This window comes from Chiloscyllium plagiosum, unplaced genomic scaffold, assembly GCF_037043375.1.
Source record: "Chiloscyllium plagiosum isolate Xiang-an unplaced genomic scaffold, Cpla_swu_hap1 HiC_scaffold_18, whole genome shotgun sequence".
Classification (NCBI taxonomy): domain Eukaryota; kingdom Metazoa; phylum Chordata; class Chondrichthyes; order Orectolobiformes; family Hemiscylliidae; genus Chiloscyllium; species Chiloscyllium plagiosum.
In genome coordinates this window covers 72,366,364-72,393,080 of record NW_028270156.1, presented here as the reverse complement: position 1 = coordinate 72,393,080, position 26,717 = coordinate 72,366,364, and the positions used below count along the sequence as shown (strand labels likewise).

The 26,717-nt window shown below is 42.2% G+C and overlaps 1 protein-coding gene across 10 annotated transcripts in view; it reads left to right on the top strand.

Moving 5' to 3' along the window:
• The first annotated feature begins 2,679 nt into the window (after window positions 1-2,679).
• The window catches only part of LOC122557976 (tetraspanin-18B-like), a 232,561-nt gene continuing 208,523 nt past the window's right edge, over window positions 2,680-26,717 (top strand). For all 10 annotated transcript variants that reach the window (XM_087996176.1, XM_087996180.1, XM_087996175.1 and 7 more), the window contains exon 1: window positions 2,680-2,932. The gene's annotated coding sequence lies outside the window, so the exon portion shown is untranslated. The remainder of the gene's footprint in view (window positions 2,933-26,717) is intronic.

The window sequence follows — 26,717 nt, the reverse complement described above, 5'->3', positions numbered from 1 at the left end:
ACCATCATTCCCGGCTCATTCCCCAGCCCCTGCAGTATTCAGCTCCCTCTCTGTGAAATCCTTCCAACTCACCCCACGGAAGGCAACACGCCAGGACAAATTCAGGGATAAAAACTGTCTTACTTTAGACAGTGCCACTCAGGCAGCTGGTAGGATCAGTAGGGGAACCAGGTCACAGATCAATGAGAGTAGTATCGGGGTTAGAGAGTGGGCATTTTGGGTAAAGGAATGGCTGCCAGATGCTCTCCTCACTTCCGAGCACATATGCCTTGAGCAGGAAGGCATGGCACCCCCAGAAACTGAGAAGCAAATCCCACAGTTTGTTTCTCTGGCTCCCTGTGGCAATATTCCAAACTGTTGGAATGTCAGCAGCTGCAGCAATGCAGCGTGAAGCCCATAAGATGGGGCATGGGTTGCCTAGTGTCGGGCCATACTTGGTGATGGGGAGGGAAGGTCACCCAGGAGCCTTCCTAACTTGTGGTGAATGAGGGCAGTGGAGGGAAGGCAGAATGTGCCCTCCCCCACCTCATTAAATTGTTGGCTCAGTGGTTAGCATTGCTGCCTCACAGTGCTAGTGACCAGGTTTGATTCCACCCTTGTGCGACTGGCTGTTGGAGTTTGCACCTTAGTATGGGTTTCTTCCGGGTGCTACAGTTTCCTCCTAAAGTCAAACGATGTCCAGGTTAAGTAGGTTGGCCAGGAGAAATTCATAGGATCATAGAATTCCCACAGTGTGGAAGCAAGTCATTCATGCCATTGAGTCCACATCTAACCTCAGTTGAGCATCCCACCCAGACCCACCTACCCTATCCCTGTAACCCTGCGTTTCCCATGGTTAATCCAGCCAGCCTAATGATCCCTGAACACTATGGGCAATTTAGCATGGCTAATCCACCTAACCTGTACATCTTCGGACTGTGGGAGGAAACCGGATATGGTGCATTTGCCCATAGCTTCCAGGGTTATGCAGGCTAGGTGGATTAGCCATTGGAAATACAGGGTTACAGGGATAGGGTAGTGGGGTTGGTCTGGGTGGAGTGCCCTTTGGAGGATTAGTGTTAACTCGATGGGCCAAATGGCCTGCTTCCACACTGTAGAGATTCTCTGAATGACCTACATCTATGAAAAGAAAGCACACCCCACTTTTCATACTTATCTCATAGAGGCCACTTAATGCTGTGCTATTATTTGCATTGTTAATTTTTCCTGTCTGGTGATTTTGTCTTTTTTGCTGCTTTTCTGTCTTGTCAAACATGAACAGATGTCAGCTTCTACTCCAGCCTAAACCTTAGTCTAAAGGATTGGATATCCCAATCTTCTGGGATCCTTGTCTGTGTGGAGGCTGACAACGAGAGAGCTTGCTGGGTGGACGTGGAGTTGATATTATTGCTGACTTTAACTTTGATGCCCATAGCTCTGTTCAGGGAACAACAGGAGATACAGAAAAAAAAAGCAACAACATTGAAGAGCCCAATTTAGCTTGATTCCCTCGAACATAGTCCATTATTGATGACACATATTCATTCATCCCCATTTCTGGGGAATCAGTAATTGTCAAAGAATGAGCTTAAAACAGAAGGGAGCCATTCATCATACCCATAATGGGAAGTTGAATTGATAATGGACAGTAAGTTGAACGGTGTGGTACTTGGCTGTGTTGGAATGATACTACATCTTCGGGATTGTTGGAGAGATGCCAGAATTGTATCCACTGTAACTCGGCCTTGCCGGAAGGTGTGGCTAGTTCAGGAGCCCATGTTTTCTCAACTACAGCTAACTTCACTGAACTCAATGTCACACGGAGCAAAGGGAATTGACTGAAAACTAGGATCTGTGATAGTGGGACCTCAGGAAGATTCGTCATCCACTGGACAATTCTATCTGAGTACACGGCTCAGAACTATAACCTGACCTATGGACTGTAAGTTTGGTAGCTCGGTCTACAGCAGACTGCTTCCGTTATTTTCACATATTTGCATGTGTCGTAGCTACCCCGCCTTACTCCTAGCTTTCCTATATTCCCTACTGAGCCAGCGTTGGTTGGCAGGTTTACTCGGGAGTGAAGAATATATCAGGATCTGAAGTTTTAGATTCCTGTGGCAGACAAGTTGCATGGCTTTCTGCTATGCAAACCTGTCTGCTGCAAATGTATGGAAAAAGGACCATTGTTAGAACAAGAAAAATGAGAGAGAACTTATGCCTGTCAGGTTCGTTGTTTGTGTGAGCCTCCGAACCACTTCTGTTGACAGCATTTCGCTCCATCACACACTTCCTGGTCCATGGACACAAACGATACATGGACCTGGCTGTGCTGCTGCCTTTTCTTATCCTTTACAACCAAGGGTGGCCTGGGCTCCATGCGAAATTTTAAAGTACCATAATCACATTGAGCCCCAGGACATTCGAGAGCCATTTTCTCACTTGCTGGAATTAATAATGGCAGTGACTGGGCCAGCACTGCAGCACCACAGGATGCCTGTAATTAAATGATCTTCTGTCTCTCTTGCACACACACATACAATTGTTCTGACGAAGGATCTGTGTGGTTCTGGAAGTGCATTTAGGTTTTATGAGGTCTGGAGGCATCCTCCTGTCTCCCTTCATGCCTTGCCTGTGCTCCAGTTCACTCACACTCTTCCTCTCTCAGGCAGTCATGTGAGATTAGTTCAAAATCGTGACATACAGCTTCCTGCCAAGAGGCAGAGCTACTGCTCAAGCTGCTAGATTCGGAGTATGTGAATGAGCTGAGAGCTGTCAGTGCACAAAGCAGCAGAATCTTGTGTGACTGTGAGGAAAGGGCTGCTTTCCTTCCACACCCTGCTTTCGGACCTCTTGGCTGCATCTTCATTGTAACTTGTTCTGCAAAGATTGAAATTTAACAAGAATAGCTGAGATCTGACTGTGGGTTCTCAGTGCTGAAGTAATACTCCAGGTAAGTTTGAATGATTGTGGCTGCTGTTTTAATGTTCACACTGATGTCACTCTGTGTGTTGGGATGAAATGTTTATAATATCCAAAACCCAAGGCTGGTTAAGCCTGAATTGCCTGTTGAGGCTGTTTAGTCTTTCACTTGCTCCTTGAGAGAAGAACTCTGTTGCAGGCGTGAATTGGCAAATACATCCTCACCCTTAACAAGTGGAGCTGTGCCACAGCTCCCCAAAGGCCATTTGTGGTGAAAGGGTTGAGATAAGGGACTGGTAGACTAAGCAGTAGCTCCTTAAGTTTAGCCTGAACTCCTTCATGTACACTCTGGGCTGTTTAGCAGGATGGAGATGTTATCAGCTTGTTGAGTGAGGGAGAACACAAATTAAAGTATGTATTGCTCGGTATGTTTTGTTTAATAAATTACGCTCAGAGACTGAAGCAGATCTGGTTGTGTTAACATACAGTCGGAAATGTTGTAGCCAAGCAATTGTAAGAACTCAAATAGTAAGTGCAACAGACCGAGAGGCTAATAGTCATGTGAGTCAGGGGTCTGTATGAACTGGAGTCAACAATTCCTTTCTTCTTTGACATTTTCTTTTTTATAGTCGGAGTGGGATTACCATCAGGAATTGTTTTCCAAAAGGCCAGTTTCATCAGCCGCATTGACTCACATTTTAAACCAATCCTTTTAAATGGTCTTGCTGCTTGTTCGGAGTAGGTTAACTCTGTGAGCACCTTGCAGAAGGTGCTGTCCGTTGCTATGCCATCTCGTACTCTCCTTCCTTGTGTTCAGACCATTCAGCTGAGAGTGAGTCAATGTTATTGGAGCCCAACCACCTTTACTGGCCTTTGCTGAGGCCTGCAATGTTGGGAGGGTCTGATGTGGGAAGCTTAACCAGTCTGGGCCTGTACTTATTGGGGTCCAGCAGAATGAGAGGGTTCACATTGAAACATGTCTGCAGCTAAAGGGGCTTGTCAGAGTGGGTGCTGAGAGTTCACCTCCTGGGAGAATCTAGAATGAGGGGACACAAGGGGAAACCTTGATGACGGAGATGAGGAGAAATTTCTTCTCTCAGTCTTTGGAATTTACCTACTCAGACAACATTGGTTACCAACTATATCCAACACCCAATTGGACAGGTTTTGGATTGACAAGAGAGTGCAGAGTTAGAGGAGACTCTATATATGCTGCTCCTCAAAGCCTGTGCTCCACAGTGTCTGTTGCTCCTCTGCATATGCTGCTCTCCAGTACCAGTAGCATCTTTGTGCTCCTCAGTATTTGCTGTTCTATAGTTTCTGTACTCCCTCAGAATATGCTGCTCCACAGTTCCAGCTCCTCAGTTCCTGCCCCCGAATATCTGCTGTTGCTTGGTATCTGCAGCACCTTAGTCTCTGTGCTACTCGGTACCTGTATTGATCAGAGTACATAATCCCTGTTAGCTATTGCAACAAGAAACTTTGTTTATGCCAAAAGTATGGGGACTACACTGGAAAAGAATTATTAAAACTGTTGAAGTAAAGGAATGACTATGCAAAGTGCTTACAAATCATTAAATATTTGCCAGCCAGCAGTTACTCCCCATCGCTTTCCATGTACTGCCTTAATGATTGCAGAATGAATTAGAGTCGAAAACATCACATCCAGAATTTAATAGTTAATGAATATCTGTTAAATTGCCAACAATTGGTCTCAGTGTGACCAGGAGAAGACGAAGATACCCATTCTGTTCAGACAACCTCTAAAATTGATTCCTAAGAAAGAAACAAAAACCAAACTGACATGCTGGTTTTAAACAGTGAATATGTTCTGGTACATTCTCTCCATCACTTTCTGCCAAACGACCTCTCTGTCTCGCCTTAAAGAAACACCAAAGAAATTCAGTTCTCAGCACAGACTCTGTACCAATCCTCTACCTACAGAGAGTCTGTACCAAGCCTGTGTTGTCAGAATTGCCCCCATCCAGGCAAGTGGGGAGTATTCCATCACACTCCTGACTTGTGCGTTGTCGATGGTGGACAGGCTTTGGGGTGTCAGGAGATGAGTTACTCGCTGCAGGATTCCTAGCCTCTAACCTGCTCTTGTGGCTCAGGTGCACTGAATTTAAAAAGGGACTGAAATGTAGACAGTCAAGTCTCTGCCCTGTTCTGTCCATTATGTGTTGGAACATAATTATCTGATGAATTGTCTATGTTCTCAATGATATTTGATTTGCAATATTCAGCATGGAAATTGCAAGAAAACAGCTTTGTGGATGCTTCATTGCAGAATTATGTAAAGTTTGAAAGTTGCAGTGTCAATTTGGCAGTCAAATGCAGTCTGAAAGAATTTGGGATTGGGCTGAATGTGCTGAAGTGACTGCAGCACAACATTGACCAGGTTGTGCTCACCAGTAATCTGTTTCCGAAGGAGCTGAGCAGCTTGTGTTCTTGCATAAGGATCTGACACCTTCCAAACGATCTGTGCAAAGATCCGACAGTGAGGGGCAGGCATGAACGTGTGGATTATCATGTTCTCTGCGTTTGCTTGTTGCTCCTTAGAACAATGAAGTGTCATCTCAGCAGTAAAAGGGGTGCAAACAGCTGATTGCCAGAAAAATGGGGAGCAGATGAGGGAATTGTTTTATGAATTATACAAAAATACAGTGTCTAATTTTTAAAATCTACTACACTCAAGATGTGAAAGGATTCATTAGTATTGAGCCTCCTTAAGCTCTGTTCTTAAATTAGAAGAGGAAGCTTTGGCAGCATTGCTTCATTACAAAATCAAAATCAGCAGAATACTTAAACAGAATTCAAAAGAATTGTACCAAAACCTGAAGGGTTACTTCCAAATAGATGTTGTAATAATAAGACACATCTTCTTGAAGGTCTGGATTAAATGCCCAGCTTTGTCTAAATTTGGTGATGACCATTATTGGTACTTGCCTGGAGTTTCTAAATCAGACAGCTGCAGCTTGAACACTCAGAATGTGCAGTGCTCCGACCGGGACTCCAAAGGAGTAGTGCAGGATGTTATATATAAGGGTGCAAAAGTCTGAAAGGGTTAATCTTGAGGAGAGCCTGTAGCACCAGCTGCTGTGGTAATCTTATATGGACTTGGTGGGAGAACAGTTTAGGACTCAAAGCAGTAAGACCTACCATCCAGGTCCAACTCATAGTCTCTGTAACAATCATATCAGTGTAACTCGTAGCGAAGTGCTAATCCTTTCTCCAGGTGGATTCTATAAGGTGCCCAAGAATGTAGAATAACACACAATTGGTTTTTTAGTTGATGTTTTTAAAGAATACAGGTAGTTCTTCTATAATGCGATGGTTGTATTCTTGTGCAACCATGTGTTATAGAAAAACTGCGCTTTAGAAACAGTGCTTAAAGTATTGGCGATGTAAATCGCGTTACAGCCAACACGTTTTAAAAGTTGGCACTTTAGAAACAGTGTCCCCAGTTCGTTAATCGTTTTACAGTGAATTCACATTGATGGAACACACATTTTAGCAGGACGACCTGGAATAATTACAGTTGCAAAACTGGTGAAATGTTGCCCAATGTGTTCCTAAGGTCCTCTTCACAATCCCAGCAGCAACAAGCTATGAATCAAGGGAGAAGCTACCAAGTGATGTCTGATATTCACATCACTTCATGGCTGCAGTTAGAGACAGTGTCAGAATGAAACTGAAATTCTGAGCAGCTTCCTTCATGAGACCCAACAGGCGTTTTAGATAATAATCAATCAATAATGAGTATCCAGGAAATTACTCCTCATATTGTTTTCAATGCCTTTACCAGGCTAATAAAGTCCCATCTTCATCCACTTGCAGGATCTTTATTGCTTGAATGTACTAACAAAGATCACCCCATAATATTTTCACTGTGCATATGCAAATCAACCTCAGTTGCTTAAATGCATATTTAATTTTATGAATTAAGTCCTGTTATCAGTCATGTCCCATATTACATAAATAAATGCACATTTATATAATAACTGAGATGGGAGATTACTCTAATTCTACTAATGCTAGGGTTTTAAATAAAAAGATCTGTCAGTTGAGTTTCTTTAATAAATCCAATTATTAGTTTGTTATTGGCATAAAAGTTTTTCAAGGAAGATGCACTAATAGCATAAACATCTAGTAATATGGAAGTAAATGTTCATCTCTCTAAGTAACTCAAAAAAATACACAAACACACTTACTTCGGAGAAAGAGAAAGGAAATGGGTTTCACTCTACAGAGGTTCACTTATAAAAATACTTGCTAGCCATCAGAGTTATTTTTTTGAAGGCAAAAGCAATAAAGAAAATATCTAAAAGATTCTGAATCCTGGCAGTCTATATTCCAGTCTGTGAAGTCAAGTCACTAATCATGCAGAATTGTCTCTGGCCTCTTGGCAGATACAACTTGCTTAAGAAATATAATGTTGAGAAGCTCTATCAGTCACACTCCCAGAAGAACAAATAGGGGTTTCACCCTGAACTCAACAAGAGGGCTTTATTCAGAAATAGGAGAGATCAGCTGGGCAACCTGTCCACATGGTCATACTGTTCTCAAGTAATTCCAGAGACCAAAGCAGGAGAAATTGAGGACTGCAGATGCTGGAGGTCAGAGTCAAGCGTGTACTCCTGGAAAAACACAGGACTTCAGGTAGCATCCTAGGAGCAAGAGAATCGATGTTTTGGGCATAAGCCCTTCATCAGGAAGGGCTTATGCCCAAAACATCGATTCTCTTGCTCCTAGGATGCTACCCGAAGTCCTGTGTTCATCAGGAAGGGCTTATGAAGGGCTTATGCCAAAACGTTGATTCTCCTGCTCCTAGGATGTTGCCTGACCTGCTGTGCTTTTCCAGCACACACTCTCAACAGAGACCAAAGTAGTCTCCAAACAATCACATTTAAAACAGCTCCAGCAGGAGTCGACGGCAAAACAAATAGTTATCACAGTTAGCACCGTGATTTTTAGAAAGCCTTGTTAAAAGGAGCCATGACCATACAAGAACATTTTTTGAAGAAACCGTCGCTAATATTTCCATAAATATGAAATGAATTCCTTTTTCTCCCACAATCCTTCAAAAACTAAGCCCTGCAAGAAACATTAAATATGAAGCCCCTTTGTTACTGTTAGAAAAGTGTGATTGAACCCTCTGGTGACCCTATAATGATGTAATGGGACTGGAAGTGACTGGGTATAAATACTATAGTGTGGGTTGGAATTAGAGCATTTTGGAATGAACACTGGATGAAGCACCCTGGAAAATGTGACTCTCTGAAAGAGATTGAGAGAGCACATGGACATGCATGCTCAAAGAAGATAGATTAATTATTACCTAATGCAACGATAAGTCAGAGCCTGGCACAAGATTACCACGTATAATAGCATTTATTACAAAGATCTAATAAGCAATATTACTTTGAAGAATAATATTGAAGACAATGCCTGACTTGGCTTTTACTTGAACCACTCTGTCTCAAACTCAAAACTTAATTGTCTGACATAAAATTAGATTCCCCACAGTGTGGAAACAGACCCTTCGGCCCAACAAGTCCACACTGACCCTCTGAAGAGTAACCCACCCAGACCCATTTCCCTCTGACTAACGTACTAACACTATGAGCAATTTAGCATGGTCAATTCACCTGACCTGCACATCTTTGTGATGTAGGAGGGAACCCACACAGCTACAGGGAGAATGTGCAAACTCCACATTGACAGTCGCCCAAGGCTAGAATTGAACCAGGCACCCTGGCGCAGCAGTGCTAATCTCTGAGCCACCATGCCGCCCTCATGACAAACACATGTGACAAAAGACTAACCACACCAAAATGGAAAAATGGAACACCATTGTAACATGTGGACAAAACATAAAGCAGATTTGAAAATTAAGTCGTCACATATACATTTTCGTTTGCCCTTTGAGGTAAACTTCTCAGCACTTAGTAAATTCAAACAAAGTTACATTCTCGACAGCATATTGGAGGTTACATTCTGTTTGTTGTCAACATGAGAGCTTTTTTTAAAGATGAGGCTGTAATAGCAAACTCCATCAAAATAGACTGAATTTGGTGTTTTTCCACAAATACTTGAGATTTACAAACAGCATCTCCTAATGTCTCTCTGTAGTTGACATATACTTTAAAGCATTTAAGTGCTAATGGCAACCTGAGTGTTTCTTTCTCCTTTATTTGGTGTTAATTTGGTTTTTTATACAAGAATCCTGCTATCTTCTGCATGCCTGACCAATCTTCTTGAAACAGACGCACACTCACTCCCAAATCACTGACATCAATTGCTACCTTGAAGTGCTTAGTGAAATTTGATGTAACCAACATTCGTTAATTGATCAAAATGGCTTTCGACTTCTCAAACATTGCCTGGCACTCCCTTGACCATACTCTCTTGACTTCCATTTGGAACGATTCCAGCCTTTTGTTTCCTGTGTGTTGTTAACACAATATATTATTTCCTTCCTTTCTTTCCTCAGTCTACATCTGGTGTCAGACAAAGGACGTTTTTTTCTCAACTATTTTTGTTTTCTGTAAGAAGTTGCTAGGTTCTTGCCAGAGGCTTCGCTTGAAGGATATATCAAACATGGCTGAAGTGAATGCCCTCGCACTGTTATTGTCTGATATTGATGTATTGGAAGATTATAGAATGATAATCAACATGTTTAATTCCGTGAGTGCATCTTCCTTGACCTTCAAGTCTTGGTTTAGTCCTCAAACACAAAGCTTCTAGCAGAAGTAGGTGGGCTACTCATTGCACTGCAAGAGCTTTTCCTGTACATCGATACTTTCAAATGTGAAGCTGATTGCGAAGAGTTGGGGTGGGAGATATGGGATGGTGAACACAGTACAAGAAAAGAGGTCCCCTGGAACGAGCAAAGTAGGATGATGGCAGGGTTGGGGCAGGGACTTGCCAGCAGCTATTAACCAGATACCTGTTGCGTCTTGTGCAGAGATAGAGAGTATAAAAGTGCAAGTGTTTAAATTCCCCAATTCTAACCTCCTCATATTCCTAAATACTGTACTAAGATTGCAACAAAATCAAGTGGATCAGATGTTTGTTCATTACTCTTAGCTGACAATAAAAAACCTCAAATGCATTATATTGTAGGTGGTCTCATTGTCAAGGGTAGTTTCCCTATGTCTGAGTTAAAGGCTTGAGATCCACTTCAGGACTTGATGGCCATGGAGTGCGGTGTCTTTGTAACATAGCTGACTGGGTTAATTATCAGCCTGTGAGCCCAGACAGTCCATCAACGGTAGGGCAGGAAAAAACAGGACCAGCAATGTTTGATGCAGAGCGATCTCCCTCAAGTTATGACCCTCTGGAAAAGGCAAACAATTTTGGATGCTGGAAATCTGAATCAAACAGAGAATGTCTGGAGATACTCAGCAGGTATGGCAGCATCTGTGCAGATAGAGAAAAGCGCAGCTAATGTTTCGAGTCTGGTATGACACTTCTTCAGAATGGAAAAAGAAGAAACATTCTGCATTTGAAATGTTTACTTTGTTTCTCTCTCCACAGATGTTGCCAGATGTACTGAGTTTCTCCAGGATTCTCTATGTTTGTCATTGCCTCTGGTGACAGTCTGGCATTCCAAAAAAATCTAGCAATGAAACAGATGTAAGCACTTTGCCTGCCTCATACATGATCAGGTGTGGGCAGATAAAAATATAGGAGAAAGAACAGGATTAATAAAATGTAGGCAGTAACAAATAAAAACTATTAACAAATAAGCCAATGCCTGATTGCAACAATTTCAGATCATGATCTTTGCCCTTGTTTTGTTCACTTTGTGTTTCTTGGCTTTGGTATTGTTTTCTCTTTTTTTTGAAGTTACGAGTTATTCATAATTCCTTAAATTTTTGTCTTTTCTTTCTTTTTCTCCTTTTCCACTGTTGAAAGAGATTGATAATGTCTGCCTGGAGGCTTCCGATAGAGAGATGAAATGAGAAAACTGAATGGTAATGAGACCAGTAAAGAAATCAAAGATGGGTCTAGCGGAAGTGTGAATTATGAATAACTCGTAACTTCAAAGAAAAGAGAAAAAAATACCAAAGCCAAGAAACACAAAGTGAACAAAACAAGGGCAAAGATCATGATCTGATATTGTTGCACTTAACATTGAGCTTGAAAGGTTGTAATGTAGCCAATCAGTAGAAGAGGTGTAGTTTGTAGAGTAGGGTCATGGTGGAGAATTAAAATGGCAGGCAACTGGGAGTCCATGCAAATTGAATGAAAAATGTTCTGCGGAACAGTCACCGAATGTGAGGTGTGTCTCATTAGGATGAAGAACCTGAGATGCGTACTGTGTTTTGTTTTTCTGATTTATGTTAGAATGGGGAATTGTACATTAATTACAGACTGAATTATGACTTCAGCAATTACTTTAATGCCATACTGTAATTAAATCCTTGTATATCGATTAAAGCATAAACAGCTGCATAATTTATATCTTCGTTTGATTGCGAAGTGCATGTTTCGCACATTCCTGCTCATCTATTAGATTAAAGGCATGCTCATCCCTTATAACAGTTGTGTATGAACAATTCCATGTTGACTTTGTTAACAGATTTGTAAATGGCACTGTGGGCAGATGCTCACACTGCAAAACTATTCCGGATCAGTGTTGTGTCTGATTTTGCATTACTACCACTGTGGACTGTGTTTGTAATGACAACTACTTGCATTTATGTTGCACCTTCAGTGCCACATTCCGAGAAAATTCATGTTATCTAATAAATGTTGACACATAGAATCCTGACAAAATGGAAGCAGGCCGTTCGTCCCATCGAGTCCGCACTAACCCCCTGAAGAGCACCCCACCCAGACCCAGCACCCCTCCTTATCCCTGTAACCCTGCATTTCCTGTGACTAATTCACCCAGCCTTCACATCCCTGGACATTATGGGCAATTTAGCACGGCCAATCCACCTAAACTGCACATCTATGGACTGTGGGAGGAAACTGGAGCACCCGGACAGTAACAGACAGTCGTCTGAGGCTGGAATTGAACCTGGGTCCTTGCCGACCAGTAGGAGACATTAGCATAAGTCAAATAAATAGTTTATGGAGCATTTAATTTAGAAAAGAATGGTTTAGGGACAAAATTCTAATGCCTAGTCAGTGAAGATATGTTATACTCATGATTTCAAACATGGACTGGGTTTCTATGGAAATTTCTGGAACTCTTTTAGTTTGAAAATGGACACTGGAAACATGGCATTTTGTGTGTGTGTGTGTGTGTGCGTGTGTTGGGGAGGTGGGGTTCATCTGATTGTCAGTCTATAGATTCCTGAAAATGCTTCAACAGCATTTGGATAGGACAAAGGAATATTACAGAACAAAAAGGTGGAAAAATTCATATCCTGAAACTATCTGAACTGCCTCCCAAACTTGTACTAAGACAATGATTGTCTCAAACCCTCCAGGTTTGGGTGGATTGGGGCTGGGGGAGGATGATGATGTCTCCAAACACAATGAGCCAGGTGGATAGGACTTGGTATAAATTAAGATATGGTAGCAGCGTTTTGGATGAGCTCAAGGTAGGGAAAGGGTCTAGGTTGGAGGTTCGATTAGTTGAGTCTAGAAGTAACAGGCAATATGTAACTATACCATCCCTATTGGTATAGCATTTAAATGTGTTTTCAAATGGAAGAAGGTTTTATCTGGACAGTCAACTGGGTGCGAACCCTTGCATCATAGGTTTTAATCTGGAAGCAGACCTAATTTGGAAAAAGGATGGAGATTGCCTTACTATCCAATGGACAAAATGGCATATTGCATCAGTCATCATATCAATTCTAAGATAAAGGCTCAAGTCAACAAAAAAAATAAGATAAATAACACATCCCTGACTAAAGATTACACATACATTCCCACACTGGCATTAGTCCTTTTATACATGAATTCAAGTCAATGTCAGACAAAGGGGACTAAAATCTCTGTTTTGAGTAATGTGCTTAGTGGCTGCCACTAACCTAAAATGAAAGCAACAGGTTACAAGACTACAGCAAGGTTTCCACATACAAATGTGTTTCTTTCCATTAAAAAAAAACTGCATGCACTACAATTTTTCAGCTGTAATTTATTGAATTTCCCCAATATCTGTGGTAAACAAAGACAGTGATTCATTAATTAAACTGTGTGTTAGTCATAATCTGTCCCACTTTTGTCAGTCTCTGCACTTGCCTTGTGAGGATCTTCTAACAGTGCAGATCTGTGTTGTTGGCTAGCTGACTCATATTTGCTCATTCACGGGGCGATATTCCTTCTCTGGAGAGTGCTCTTTCCATGCAGAGTGCTGTTACTGCGGTAAGTGCTGTTGCTGTACCTTGGGAAATTGAACAATGACTTAGCAATTTTATGGAAGTGAAAGTTGGCTTCCTGTGGTTCTACCTTCAACATTTTCACTCCCAGCTGTTACTTCTTCTGGCTTCAGTGCTTTGTTACAACTGGAAGAGTTGCTCTGGTACCACAAGATGTTAGTTTTTGGGCTTCATTATTGATCAGACCTTCAGTAGGTCTGTTTCTTCACTCAAGAATTGCCATGCACAAGTCTATGGTGGGATTTCTCAATTTCGTTTTGATCTCTTTGGCAATTTGCACTGCTGCCTCAACCTTCCTGTTTGATGGGGACAGTGTGGAGCTGATGTGTGGGGTTGAACTTTTCAATCATTGATGAAGTGCCCAAATTCTTCACCAGTGAATTGAGGCCCATTGTCACTCATCATTATATATGGAATGCTTGTAATGATAAAAGTGTACATTCAGAGATTCTACAATCTCAGTGATAATCATTGATGTCAACTCGTCTAACTCCCAATAGTCAGAATAGTAGTTTATTGTAACATGATAATCAGTTCCTATGAGAATAAAGATATCTACTCTCAGTTTCATCCATGTCTATCTGAGATGCCATTTATTATAAGTGGTCATTTGGCTTGCTTGGCCTTTTATTCACTACAGACAATGATGTCGTCCTTCATCTCATTGTTCTTATTGCGTCAGTAGTGCACGTCCTTTGCTTTTCTTAGGCTAGACTGAGTAGGCTCAATTTTTAGCATCATCTTTATAGGGAGTGCTGCTTTCAACAGCATGTACATCTGTTTCCTTCCTTGTGTGTCACATTCAGACAATATCTCTGCAAATGGAGTAATATTTTTTGTAGATGCCTTGGAACAGATAGAAGTAGATGGGAAAGATGCTTTGAAGTGTTTTGTCACTTTGTTTCTCCAATATTGGTATGGATTGAAAGACTGATGAAGAAAGACAATAGACTGAATTCTGGAAGTTAGCGAGTAAGACAGCCTTTAGTTTTGTACAAATCTAACTTTTAATTAGCATTTAAATGAAATCTACAGTTTAAATTTGGAAGTTCCTGGTCTTGAGCAGTGTTTTAACAAGGTACCCATTGGAAGAAAAGCAGAGAATTCTGGAGAAACCCAACTTGTCTGGCAGCATTGAGAACCAAGTTAACATTTTAAGTCCAGTGAGATTCTTTAGCAGAGCCACTGAAAGAACAGTTGAGTTTAATTAGTCAAAGAAGCAGCTAACTGGGTGAGATAGACCTCTTGTGTTAGGAGCATTTAAACCAGTATATTAGATTAGATTCTCTATAGTGTGGAAACATGCCCTTTGGCCCAACAAGTGCACACCAGCCCTCTGAAGAGTAACCCACCTCGACCCATTTCCCTCTGACCAATGCACCTAACATTACAGGCAATTCACCTAACCTACACATCTTTGGACTGTGGGAGGAAACCAGAGCACCCGGAGGAAACACACCCAGACATGGAGATAATGGGTAAACTCTACAGACAGTTGCCCAAGGCTGGAATTGAACCTGGGTCCCTGTTGCTGTGAGGCAGTAGTGCTAATCACTAAGCCATCATGCCGCCCTAGACTTAAAGTGACTTAAATAGAGTGCTGGAATTGGGCGATTAATGGAGTGTAGCTTACAACAGAGTGTTGGAGTTGTGTGATTTAGGGAATTCAAACTAAGAGGTACTCCATTGCATTGGCCATGCCTAACTTTTTAAAATTCCCAGAATTGATTCTTAGTTTGCTACAGGAGAAGAAGAAGCTAATTATTTGGTTTTCATCTGGCAAGGTTTATTCTATTCCTAATATTCAACATAGTATAGCAACAGGGAGTAAGATTAACTAATTACGTGAATCATAAGTAAATATGTAGTTGACTAAAATAATGAAGTATTTCATGAGAACACATCAAGGAGGTGGACTTGTGATGTGCCATATGGGAGCTCATGGATAGCAGTTTGATGTAGGACAAATACAGTATGTCCTTGAACTTTCAGCTCAGAATTTGTGAGCCACAACCTGAACTAGAGAAACTATGCTGCATCAGGGAAGGAGGAAATGACCTCCTTGTTCCAGGGGACAGTGGCATCTGTAAGGTTTGTTTCATCTGATTTGGTTAGTGTTCGGGGACAGGAGAATGTGACTGTGAGTGAAGTGGCACCAGAGGGCAGGAACATAGGATCCTCAGTCCTCACAATTGTTGAGCATCTTTGAGGTGCTTTCAGCTTTGAAAGAAAATAAGGGTTCTGATGATGTGGTGTGGGAGGCAATTCAAGCAGAAGGACTAAAAGGGAATGTAATACTCTTAGGAGACAGTGTAGTCAGAGGAAAGAGTGTGAGACCAAATACCTGCTCAGCGCTAGGATTCGGGGCATTAGCAAGAATTGCAGCCAGGAGATAGGACGTGGGCCATACAGGCACAATTTAAACAGGTATGAAACAAAAGAAGATTCTGCACAGTCAATATGATAACTGTGAGCACTGAATTCAGAATCAGAACTTCAATTATACCAGGTCTATACCTATTTAGGTAGGTATGTTCAAGATTTAGATAAATTAAAAGCATTGACAAACTTTGACAAATGGAGTAAAATGCAGAAAAATATGATTTCTTTCCTTTTTGGTAAGAGAAATATTATCTAAAAGATGAGAAATTACAGATCTCTGAAATGTAAAAGGACCTGGATATCCTCATGCCTGAATCCCTCAAGGTTAGTTTGCAGGTACAGCAAGTAATTAGGAATGCTAATTGAATGTTATCAATAATGCATGGGGATATGAATCCAATAATAGCGAGTGATGTTTCAGTTGTACAGGGTTCTGGTGGGGCCACATCCAGAGAACTGTGTAAAGTATTGATCACCTCATTCTGAGGAGAGAGGTAAATGAGTTGGGCATAAGGGTAGGTTGGACAGGTGGAGCTTATATCCACTAGAGATTAAAAGAATAAGATGCAACTTGATTGAAACATATAATATCTTGATAGGTTGAGGCCACGATATGTTGGATGTGGAGAGGATGTTTCCACTAATGGGTGAATCAAGGTGTAGGGGTCACTGTTTAAAAATTAGTGGTCACCCATTTAAAACAGAGATGCAGTGAAATGATTCCTTTCAGAGGGACTTGATGAATTTTTGGAACTCTCTTCCCCAAAAGGTAATGGTTGCAGAGTATTTTTAAGGCAGAAGTGATTAGATTTGTGTTGAGCAAGGAGGGGAAAGATTATCTGGGGTGGGTGGAAATATGGATTTGAGGTTATGATCAGATCAGCCGTGATCTTATTGACTAATGAAGCAGGCTGGAAGGCTTGAATGGCCTCTTTCTGCTCTTGGTCTCTGTGTTTGTATGACTAGGCCTCATTTCTCATTCAACCTCATTTCTCCATCCAGTTCCCCAGCAGCAGGGTGTGGGAAGTTCACGGACATTTTGCCCGGCAAATCAGAATTCCAGACAGGAGTTTAGTTCTTCCTTACAGGATTTTTTTAAACAGTAAAACGGAATGAGGTGATCAATACTTTACACAGTTCTCTGGATGTGGCCCCACCAGAGCCCTGTACAACTGAAACGTCACTCGCTATTAAACAGTCAGTAGACAGGCAGACGGCTGGAAAAACACAGCCAAGCCAGGCAGTATCAGGAGGTGGAGGTGTCAATGTTTTGGACATAATTCTTCTTCAGGTCCTGAAGAAGGGTTACACCTGAAATACTGACTTCTCCACCTCCTGATGCTGCCTGACTTGCTGTGTTTTTCCAGCCTCCTGCTTGTCTACCTTGGATTCCAGCATCTGCAGTTGTTTTGGCTCTAACCTTTTTTTCTAACAGTAGCTGGCTGACTTGCAGTTCTGAAAATCTGGCCAATTTTGACACTATGCTTCAAGTAATGCATTTAAAGGCTGGCACAAACAAAGCTGAAAGCAGTTTACAGAAGAGATGGAGATTGCATGAATATGGAGAGCCAGCTAGCACACAAAGTACACGTGTAATTCTCCAAACTAATCTCCCCTGTCTAACAAGCTGTTGGGTAAGTTGATGATTGGAGAACAGAGATGTTCTGTCTTCATTTCTCATCTCACACCCAGGGATAATGCATACAAGAATGGCATTTTTTCATCTACAAATCTTGATTTCAAAATCATCTGAGGTATGTGAGAAGCTGGTTTCAATGACAGCAACTAAATATTGCAATGTGTTTCAACAGCTGTGACCTCAGCTTCTATCCTGACCCCATGTTCTGATTTCTTGTCTTTCTTGAGGTCTTGGTATGTTGACACTTCAGAGTTTGGTAATGCTATTTTATAAATGTGAACACAAAAATAATTTTGATTTGGGAAAATATTGTCTTTTTTATAAGTTCACACTTCAATGAGATAGAGTAACAGAGTCATACAGCACGGAAACAGACCCTTCGGTCCAACCAGTCCATGCCGAACATAATCCCGACCTAAACTAGTCTCACTTGCCTCTGCTGGCCCATGTCCCTCCAAACATTTCTTGTTCATGTACTTATCTAATGTCTTCTAAATGATGTGACTGTACCCACATCCACCACTTCCTCTGGAGATTCATTCCGCACACAAACTACTCTCTGTGTCATACAAATTGCCCCATATGTCTTTTTAAAATCTTCCTCCTCTCACCTTAAAAATATGCCCCCAGTCTTGAAATCCCCCATCCTAGGGAAAAGACACCTGCCATTCACCTTATCTACATCCCTCATGATTTTATAAACCTCTATAAGGTCACCTTTCAATCTCCTTCTCTCCAGTGAAAAAGTCCCAGCCTATCCAGCCTCTCCTCATATATCAAACCCTCCATTCCTGGCAACACCCTGCGAAATCTCTTCTGAACCCTTTCCAGCAGGGCAAACAGGATTGCACACACTACTCTAGAGGTTGTGGAGGTGCCGGCGTTGAATTGGGGTGGACAAAGTTAAAAATCACAAAAAAGGTTTGCCTCACAGCGCCTGAGACCCGGGTTCAATTCCCGCCTCAGGCGACTGACTGTGTGGAGTTTGCACGTTCTCCCCGTGTCTGCGTGGGTTTCCTCCGGGTACTCCGGTTTCCTCCCACAGTACAAAGATGTGCAGGTCAGGTGAATTGGCCATGCTAAATTGCCTGTAGTGTTAGGTAAGGGGTAAATGTAGGGGCATGGGTGAGTTGCGCTTCGGCGGGTCGGTGTGGACTTGTTGGGCCGAAGGGCCTGTTTCCACGCTGTAATGTAATCTAATCTAATCCAATAGATTTATTTGAAAGCTTGTACTTTCAATAAACCCGTTGGACTATAACCTGATTGTTAACTTATTCTAGAAGAGGCCTTACCAACATCTTGTACATCTTCAGCATGAGTTCCAACTCCCATACACAAAAATCTGAGCAATGACGGCAAGCATGCTAAATGCTTTCTTAAACACCGTGTCTACATGTGACGTATTAATTAATTACAATATCAAAATGTCTGTCTCCAAAATGGAGCTAAACACACAATATTTGGATCACTACCCGTCCCATGTATGGTTTTGACAGTAGCAGCCATATTCAATATTTAAGTGCAGAATCTGGATGCGGTGCTGAGGGAATGGTGCAGATTTCTAAGGCACTAGAACCAGTTTTGGGCCAAGGATGTGATGTTTCTTGAGACAGTATTTGAAACTGAACAAATTCACTGCAGAAAATTAATCAAGGTTCCTCAGGCAACACCTTCCAAACTCAAGACCGTTTCCATCTAGAAGGACAAGGGCAGCAGATACATGGGAACACCACCCCCTGTAAGTTCTTTCCGAGCAAAACACCACCCTGACTTGGAAACATATGGTCGTTTCTTCACTGTTGCTGGGTCAAAACTCACCATCACCTTCTCAAGGCCATCTAGGGACAGGCAATAAATGCTAACCCAGCCAGCAATGACTACATTGCTGAAACAAAATTGATGGAAGTGAAAGAAATATTTTCACTATTATAGTAAATTGATTAAGATGAAGCTTTGAAGCATTACAAGGCAAATTACAGGAAACACAGACACAGGCACAGACTATATGTAATCATTTTATTGCATTAAATGTGGAACTCTGCATCTGTTTGATCTGACACTGAGAATATTGGTCGCTATTATTGTCACAACATCATATTTGTACATGACTACCCTCACCTGCAACTCGCAAACTTTATTTACCTTACTCTGTACATTCAAGTACTGTTTAGATCCCATTGTGTTCCCTTTAATTCTGAATTGTCGGTTATGAGAGGACTTATAGAAGATGATGAAATCACTTACAGCTTGGACAGACTCAAAGTGATAAAGAATTATATTCTGACCAGACCTAAAATACTGGTGTAAATCAATAGAGGGGTGTGCTGTCGGAGTACATGAAGCTGAGTGGGTGCCTTTGCTTGGAATGAAAATAATGGCTTTGGTCCAGTCACATAAACTTCACACTAATTTCTGCGAAATTGCATCCTCTGATATAATTCTCTTTGTAGGTAGCCTTTGATCGCAAATGTTCAATGCTCCCCACAAATGATGTGAAAATTACCACAAATCAATGCTGTATACACAGTTGCGCTTCTCAGTGTCACAAATGCAAACATGTTAGAGTTGCATTCACATCAGAGCTGCTTAACAGTTTCACAATCGGTTGTGTCCATTTATGTACAGATTATACTCCGATTCTTAAAACAAGGGGATACATTTGAAAGCATAGAAACTGCTGACTAGTTATTCCCAAATCTCTGATTAAAGAGCAAATGTCCTCTGACATAGCATTTGTCCTGTTCAGCTGCCTCCATTTCTGCTGAGCTGTGAGCTGCGATCAGGAATCAATTAAAAGAGGAAAACAAAGTAACAATAACCATGCTTGGTACGTGGTGATTCTGCTGAGAATTATTTGCTGGGCAGGGGCATAATCAGCCACATTAAGCATATCGACTGGGAAGGTACTTATTTGAATGGAATTCAGTGCTGAGTTAGCTAATCCCCACTAGAGTAGAGGAAGTCAGATAACAATCAGTCTACATTACTGAATAAATAGGTAAACAATTGGGTTCCATGTTTAACTTGCCACCAGACAGCAAACCCTGCTGTGATTACATAGTTGAGTTCCTAGACTGAGTTATGATAACATCTACACTTGTACAGCTAGGCATACAACGTAAAGATAGGCAACCGGGGCGGGGGGGGGGTCAGATTGGTGTAGAAAAAACTACCAACACCCATTATCCAGAATGTGGAAATGAGCTGCTTGGAGGACTATTACAGACATGAACTGTAAATTGGAATGTACTATAGTACTGGGCTATACATGGGGCTGTAATATCAAAATAAACAGTAATGGTGGGGGGGGGGGGGGTGCGGGGGGCAAGGTGGCTCAGTGGTTAGCTCTGCTGCCTCACAGTGCCAGGGACCCAGGTTCGATTCCCTCTTCGGGTGACCGTGTGGAGCTTGAACATTCTCCCTGTGTCTGCGTGGGTTTCCTCCGGGTGCTCCAGTTTTCTCCCACAGTCCAAAGAAGTGCAGGTCAGGTAAATTGGCCATGCTAATTGCCCGTAGTGTTCAGGGATGTGTAAATTGGGTGCATTAGTCAGAGGTAAATGTAGGGGAGGGGAATGGGTCTGGGTGGGTTACTCTTCGGAGGGTAAGTGTTGATTTGTTGGGCCAAATGATGTGTTTCCACACCGTAGGGAATCTAATCTAAAATCAGAATATACTGTAGCAATAGGATGTATGTCGGACTGTAAATTCAAAAAAACTATATTATGCTATAATGGAATTTTAACATGTGAATAAAGATGATGTAAATAATGATGCTACTCTGATATTAAAAGACCAATAGAGAACAGAAAAGCATCTAATAGAGCAAGAATGAAATACTACAATAGAGAGCTGTACTCACAAACAAGTAGTAGAGCAGGAGTGAAACGCTGTACTTACAAACTGGAAGCAATGGGTATTGGGGGCAAGGAGTTATCATTGACTAGAAAGTCAACTAGATTCACTACATAAACACAGTAGCTACAAGAGCAGTTCAGAGGCTAGGAATAGCTTAGACTAACTCATCTCCCAACTCCCCAAAGCCTGTCCATTATCCACAAGGCACAAGTCAGGAGTGTGATGGAATACTTTTCACTTGCCTATTTCTGTGACTGTGGCATGACAAGGCAAGGCAGAGGTAAGGCAGAGGTGCTGTGAACAAGCAGGTAGGTTCTAAGTGAGCAGACTGTAAGAGAGCAAGTGCCATTCCTGAGATCCAGCCTGGCCCAGTCTGAGAGCTGAGGTCCTGCCCCTATTCGCAAAGTGTCCATGCCGCAGCCTATCACTGCTAGTTTCTGGTGCTTCCAATAATACAGGAATGTCCTCCCAGAGCGCACTGCCAGTGTAGAGAAGGCGTACCGGAATGGTCATGATGGGCTGATTGGTCTCAGAGTGAGGAGAGGTACTTGGTCTGGCAGCTGGGGAGGTGCCCTGGGCTGGGGTTTAGTTGTAGGGAACATGGAGGTCATTCGGAGCAAGCAGTGTGCTGATAGCCCTCCCCCCAGGTGCTTGCTGTGGTTTCCTTGTTGAGATTTCTCAATGTTGAGCTTGATTGGAGAGTTTGGAAAGGGGAGTCTGAATATTAATGAGGTAAGTCATGTTATTAACAAGGCATTTGATAAATGTTAATCACGTCAATTGGTGTCTCATCATTGCTTAGTGAGAATCACACCATGCTGTTTGTGAAAAGCATCAAAATTGGACAAAGATGATCTCAACATTCAGCTAGATCTTATTGCACTTATCTTTCAATTCTACCACAGCCCAAGTCAGCCACGCACCAGTAAGGGTGCCCACAGTACTACAGAGCTGTGTTCACCACAGTGTAGTAGGTCAGAAGTTGAAACACTGTACCTGCATTCACAATATAGGGGAGGAAATGTGTTTGAGCATGGCACTTTATTTTTATTTTCCTTCTTAGTAATGAAATGATAATAGATTCTATTTCATCCAATCTGTGCAGAATGTGTCATGATGACAGATAAGAACCACGTATATTGTTCACTTTTAATTCCAAAGTGTGACTTCTAAAAGAGGTCTGCTGCAGACAGAAATAATGATCATAGATATAAATTCAGTTGCTCTCTGGAAGAAGTCCTTTTGGGACCAATCTACAGAGGTGATGGCCCGAAGTCTCCATGCAGGACTTGTATGCTGTGAGAGTCACAGTTCTAACATTTGTTATTTAAGCACCCCTGCAGTATAGGGAAAAGATCGCTCTTATTCTGAGTGCTGCCTGACCACTACTACTGAAAAGAATCAGGTTAAAAATGTTCCAATCAACCCACAAAGCCAAGAATTTTAATCCACTGTTCAGCTTCTAATGGTAGGAGAGACTGATCTGTTTACCTTTTTTAAACATTTATCTTGTTGGATTTATCATGTATTTCTAATCTGTATGTATGTGTACTTTGTTACTATCTCTTCTCACCTCTAGCAATTAATAAAATCACCACTTTCGCTAATTAAAGGCAGCCTATTTGAAATGGTGCCTTTAAAACATAAATTTCTTTGGATTGGGAGGAAGGCTTCCAGAAGAGAAGAGATGCTTTCTAAAATAGGACAATCCGATTGGAGGGTTGCCTGAACAAGTGGGGACAATTCAACTATCTGCTCTCGGGATCTCAACAATTTGAATTGTCTTATTTAGAACTGTAGCAACATTGGGAATTTTGACCAGGAATTGGTCATTGGGCTTGTAAGTAATAAGCTATGCATAAAACTATACCATTACAATGAGCTGTTGCCTCATAGCACCAGGGACCCAGGTTCGATTCCAGCCTTGGGCGAACTGTCTGTGTGGAGTTTGTACACTCTCCTCGTGTTTGCGTGGGTTTCCTCTGGGTGCTCCAGTTTCCTCTCACAGTCCAAAGATGCGCAGGTTAGGTGAATTGGCCATGCTAAATTGCCCATCGTGTTCAGGGATATGTAGATTAGGTGCATTAGTCAGGGTAAATGTAGAGTCATAGACCCTTCGGTCCAACCCGTCCATGCCGACCAGATATCCCAACCCAATCTAGTCCCACTTGCCAGCACCCGACCCATATCCCTCCAAACCCTTCCTATTCATATACACATTCAAATGCCTCTTAAATGTTGCAATTGTACCAGCCTCCACCACTTCCTCTGGCAGCTCATTCCATACACGTACCACCCTCTGCGTGAAAAAGTTGCCCCTTAGGTCTCTTTTATATCTTTAACCTCTCACCCTAAACCTATACCCTCTAGTTCTGGACTCCCCGACCACAGGGAAAAGACTTTGCCTATTTACCCTATCCACGCCCCTCATAATTTTGTAAACCTCTATAAGGTCACTCCTCAGCCTTCGACTTTCCAGGGAAAACAGCCCCAGCCTGTTCAGCCTCTCCCTGTAGCTCAAATCCTCCAATCCTGGCAACATCCTTGTAAATCATTTCTGAACCCTTTCAAGTTTCACAACATCTTTCCAATAGGAAGGAGACCAGAATTGCATGCAATATTCCAACAGTGGCCTAACCAATGTCCTGTACAGCTGCAACATGACCTCCCAACTCCTGTACTCAATACTCTGACCAATAAAGGAAAGCATACCAAACGTCTTCTTCACTATCCTATCTACTTGCAACTCCACTTTCAAGGAGCTATGAACCTGCACTCCAAGGTCTCTTTGTTCAGCAATACTCCCTAGGACCTTACCATTAAGTGTATAAGATTAGATTAGATTACATTACAGTGTGGAAACAGGCTCTTCGGCCCAACAAGTCCACACCGACCCGCAACCCACCCATACCCCTAACCTAACACTACGGGCAATTTAGCATGGCCAATTCACCCGACATGCACATCTTTGGACTGTGGGAGGAAACCGGAGCACCCGGAGGAAACCCATGCAGACACGGGGAGAATGTGCAAGCTCCACACAGACAGTCGCCTGGAGGCAGGAATTGAACCCGGGTCTCAGGCGCTATGAGGCAGCAGTGCTAACCACTGTGCTACCGTGCTGCCCACAATAAATCCTGCTAAGATTTGCTTTCCCAAAATGCAGCACCTCGCATTTATCTGAATTAAACTCCATCTGCCACTTCTCAGCCCATTGGCCCATCTGGTCCAAATCCTGTTGTAATCTGAGGTAACCCTCTTCACTGTCCACTACACCTCCAATTTTGGTGTCATCTGCAAACTTACTAACTGTACCTTTTATGCTCGCATCCAAATCATTTATGTAAATGACAAAAAGTAAAGGACCCAGCACCGATCCTTGTGGCACTCCACTGGTCACAGGCCTCCAGTCTGAAAAACAACCCTCCACCATCACCCTCTGTCTTCTACCTTTGAGCCAGTTCTGTATTCAAATGGCTAGTTCTCCCTGTATTCCATGAGATCTAACCTTAATAATCAATCTCCCATGGGGAACCTTAGATCACATCTACTGCTCTGCCCTTATCAATCCTCTTTCTTACTTCTGCAAAAATCTCAATCAAGTTTGTGAGACATGATTTCCCACGCACAAAGCCGTGTTGTCTATCCCTAAACAGTCCTTGCCTTTCCAAATAAATGTACATCCTGTCCCTCAGGATTCCCTCCAACAACTTGCCCGCCACCAAGGTCAGGCTCACCAGTCTATAGTTCCCTGGCTTGTCTTTACCACCCTTCTTAAACAGTGGCACCACGTTTGCCAACTTCCAGTCTTCCGGCATCTCACCTGTGACTATCGATGATACAAATATCTCAGCAAGAGGTCCAGCAATCACTTCTCTCGCTTCCCACAGAGTTCTCAGGTACACCTGATGAGGTCCTGGGGATTTATCCACCTTTACCCATTTCAATACATTCAGCACTTCTTGAAGAAGGGCTTATGCCTGAAATGTCGATTCTCTTGCTCCTTGAATGCTGCCTGGCCTGCTGTGTTTTTCCAGCACCACACTTTTCAAATCCAGCACTTCCTCCTCTGTAATCTGGACATTTTGCAAGATGTCACCATCTATTTCCCTGCAGTCTATATCTTCCATATCCTTTTCTACAGTAAATACTGATTCAAAATATTCATTTAGTATCTCCCCCATTTTCTGCGGCTCCACACAAAGGCCGCCTTGCTGATCTTTGAGGGGCCCTATTCTCTCCCTGGTTCCCCTTTTGTCCTTAATATATTTGTAAAAACCCTTTGAATTCTCCTTAATTCTATTTGCCAAAGCTATCTCATGTCCCCGTTTTGCTCTCCTGATTTCCCTCTTAAGTATACTCCTACTTCCTTTATACTCTTCTAAGGATTCACTCGTTCTATCCTGTCTATACCCTGACATACGCTTCCTTCTTTTTCTTAACCAAACCCTCAATTTCTTTAGTCATCCAGCATTCCCTAAACCTTTCCTTTCACCCTGACAGGAATATACTTTCTCTGGTTTCTTGTTATCTCATTTCTGAAGGCTTCCCATTTTCCAGCCGTCCCTTTACCTGCGAACGTCTGCCTCCAATCAGCTTTTGAAAGTACTTGCCTAATACCGTCAAAATTGGCCTTTTGCCAATTTAGAACTTCAACTTTTAGATCTGGTCTATCCTTTTCCATCACTATTTTAAAACAAATAGAATTATAAGGTAGGGGAATGGGTCTGGGTGAGATACTCTTCGGAGGGTCGGTGTGGACTTGTTGGGCCAAATGGCCTGTTTCCACACTGTCGGGTTCTATGACTTGGTTGTGTGAGACTACCATTACAATGAACAGGTTTCAGGGTCACTCTCACAATGTGCTGTTTGTGGGACAATACAGTAGCAATGAGCTGTATTCAGAATTGAACACATAATGAGCTGTATATCTGTGGGACTGTACCAGTGGGATTAAAGTAGATATAACGCAGCTTCGGCAGTACAAACATGATGGTGTGAAGGGCCACTGTCTGATTCTGAGTGCAACGAGCTGTGGAGCCTGTTGACAGTATATGAAACTGTGCTATAACAGTTAGCCATGTGTTGAACTGTAAAGTTAACTTTAACTGTTGCAGAGTGCAGATCCTTTGATGGAGGAATATGTAGGTTTTCTAGGAAGGAGAATTCAGTGATTCAGGAGGTTATAGGGTGGTGTCATCCTTCGGCAAGTATCACTCAGCGGTAAGGGACACTGGTGATAGTGAGAAGGAGCACTGGCAGCTTTTCTGGCCACTGGCATCAGTTTGATTCAATTTTGGGTGGTGAGTTCATTGATAATCTGCCATTGTATAGGAACTACTGGATTTGGCTTATTTTCTGATGAGTGTTTAGTTATAAGGTCCACCACATCCGGACACACCAGACGTAAATGTTTGCATGGGAGAGAGGTAAGGGACAAATTGTGGACGTACTGTACCGATCCCCAAGGCTGTCTCAGTTTAGATCAAAATGTTCAATTATGGAGAAGTAGCAAACAAGTTCCAGGCTATATGACACTTGTGTCAATTTATGTGCATCAAATTACTGTTAATTCAATTTTTGCTCGAATATAA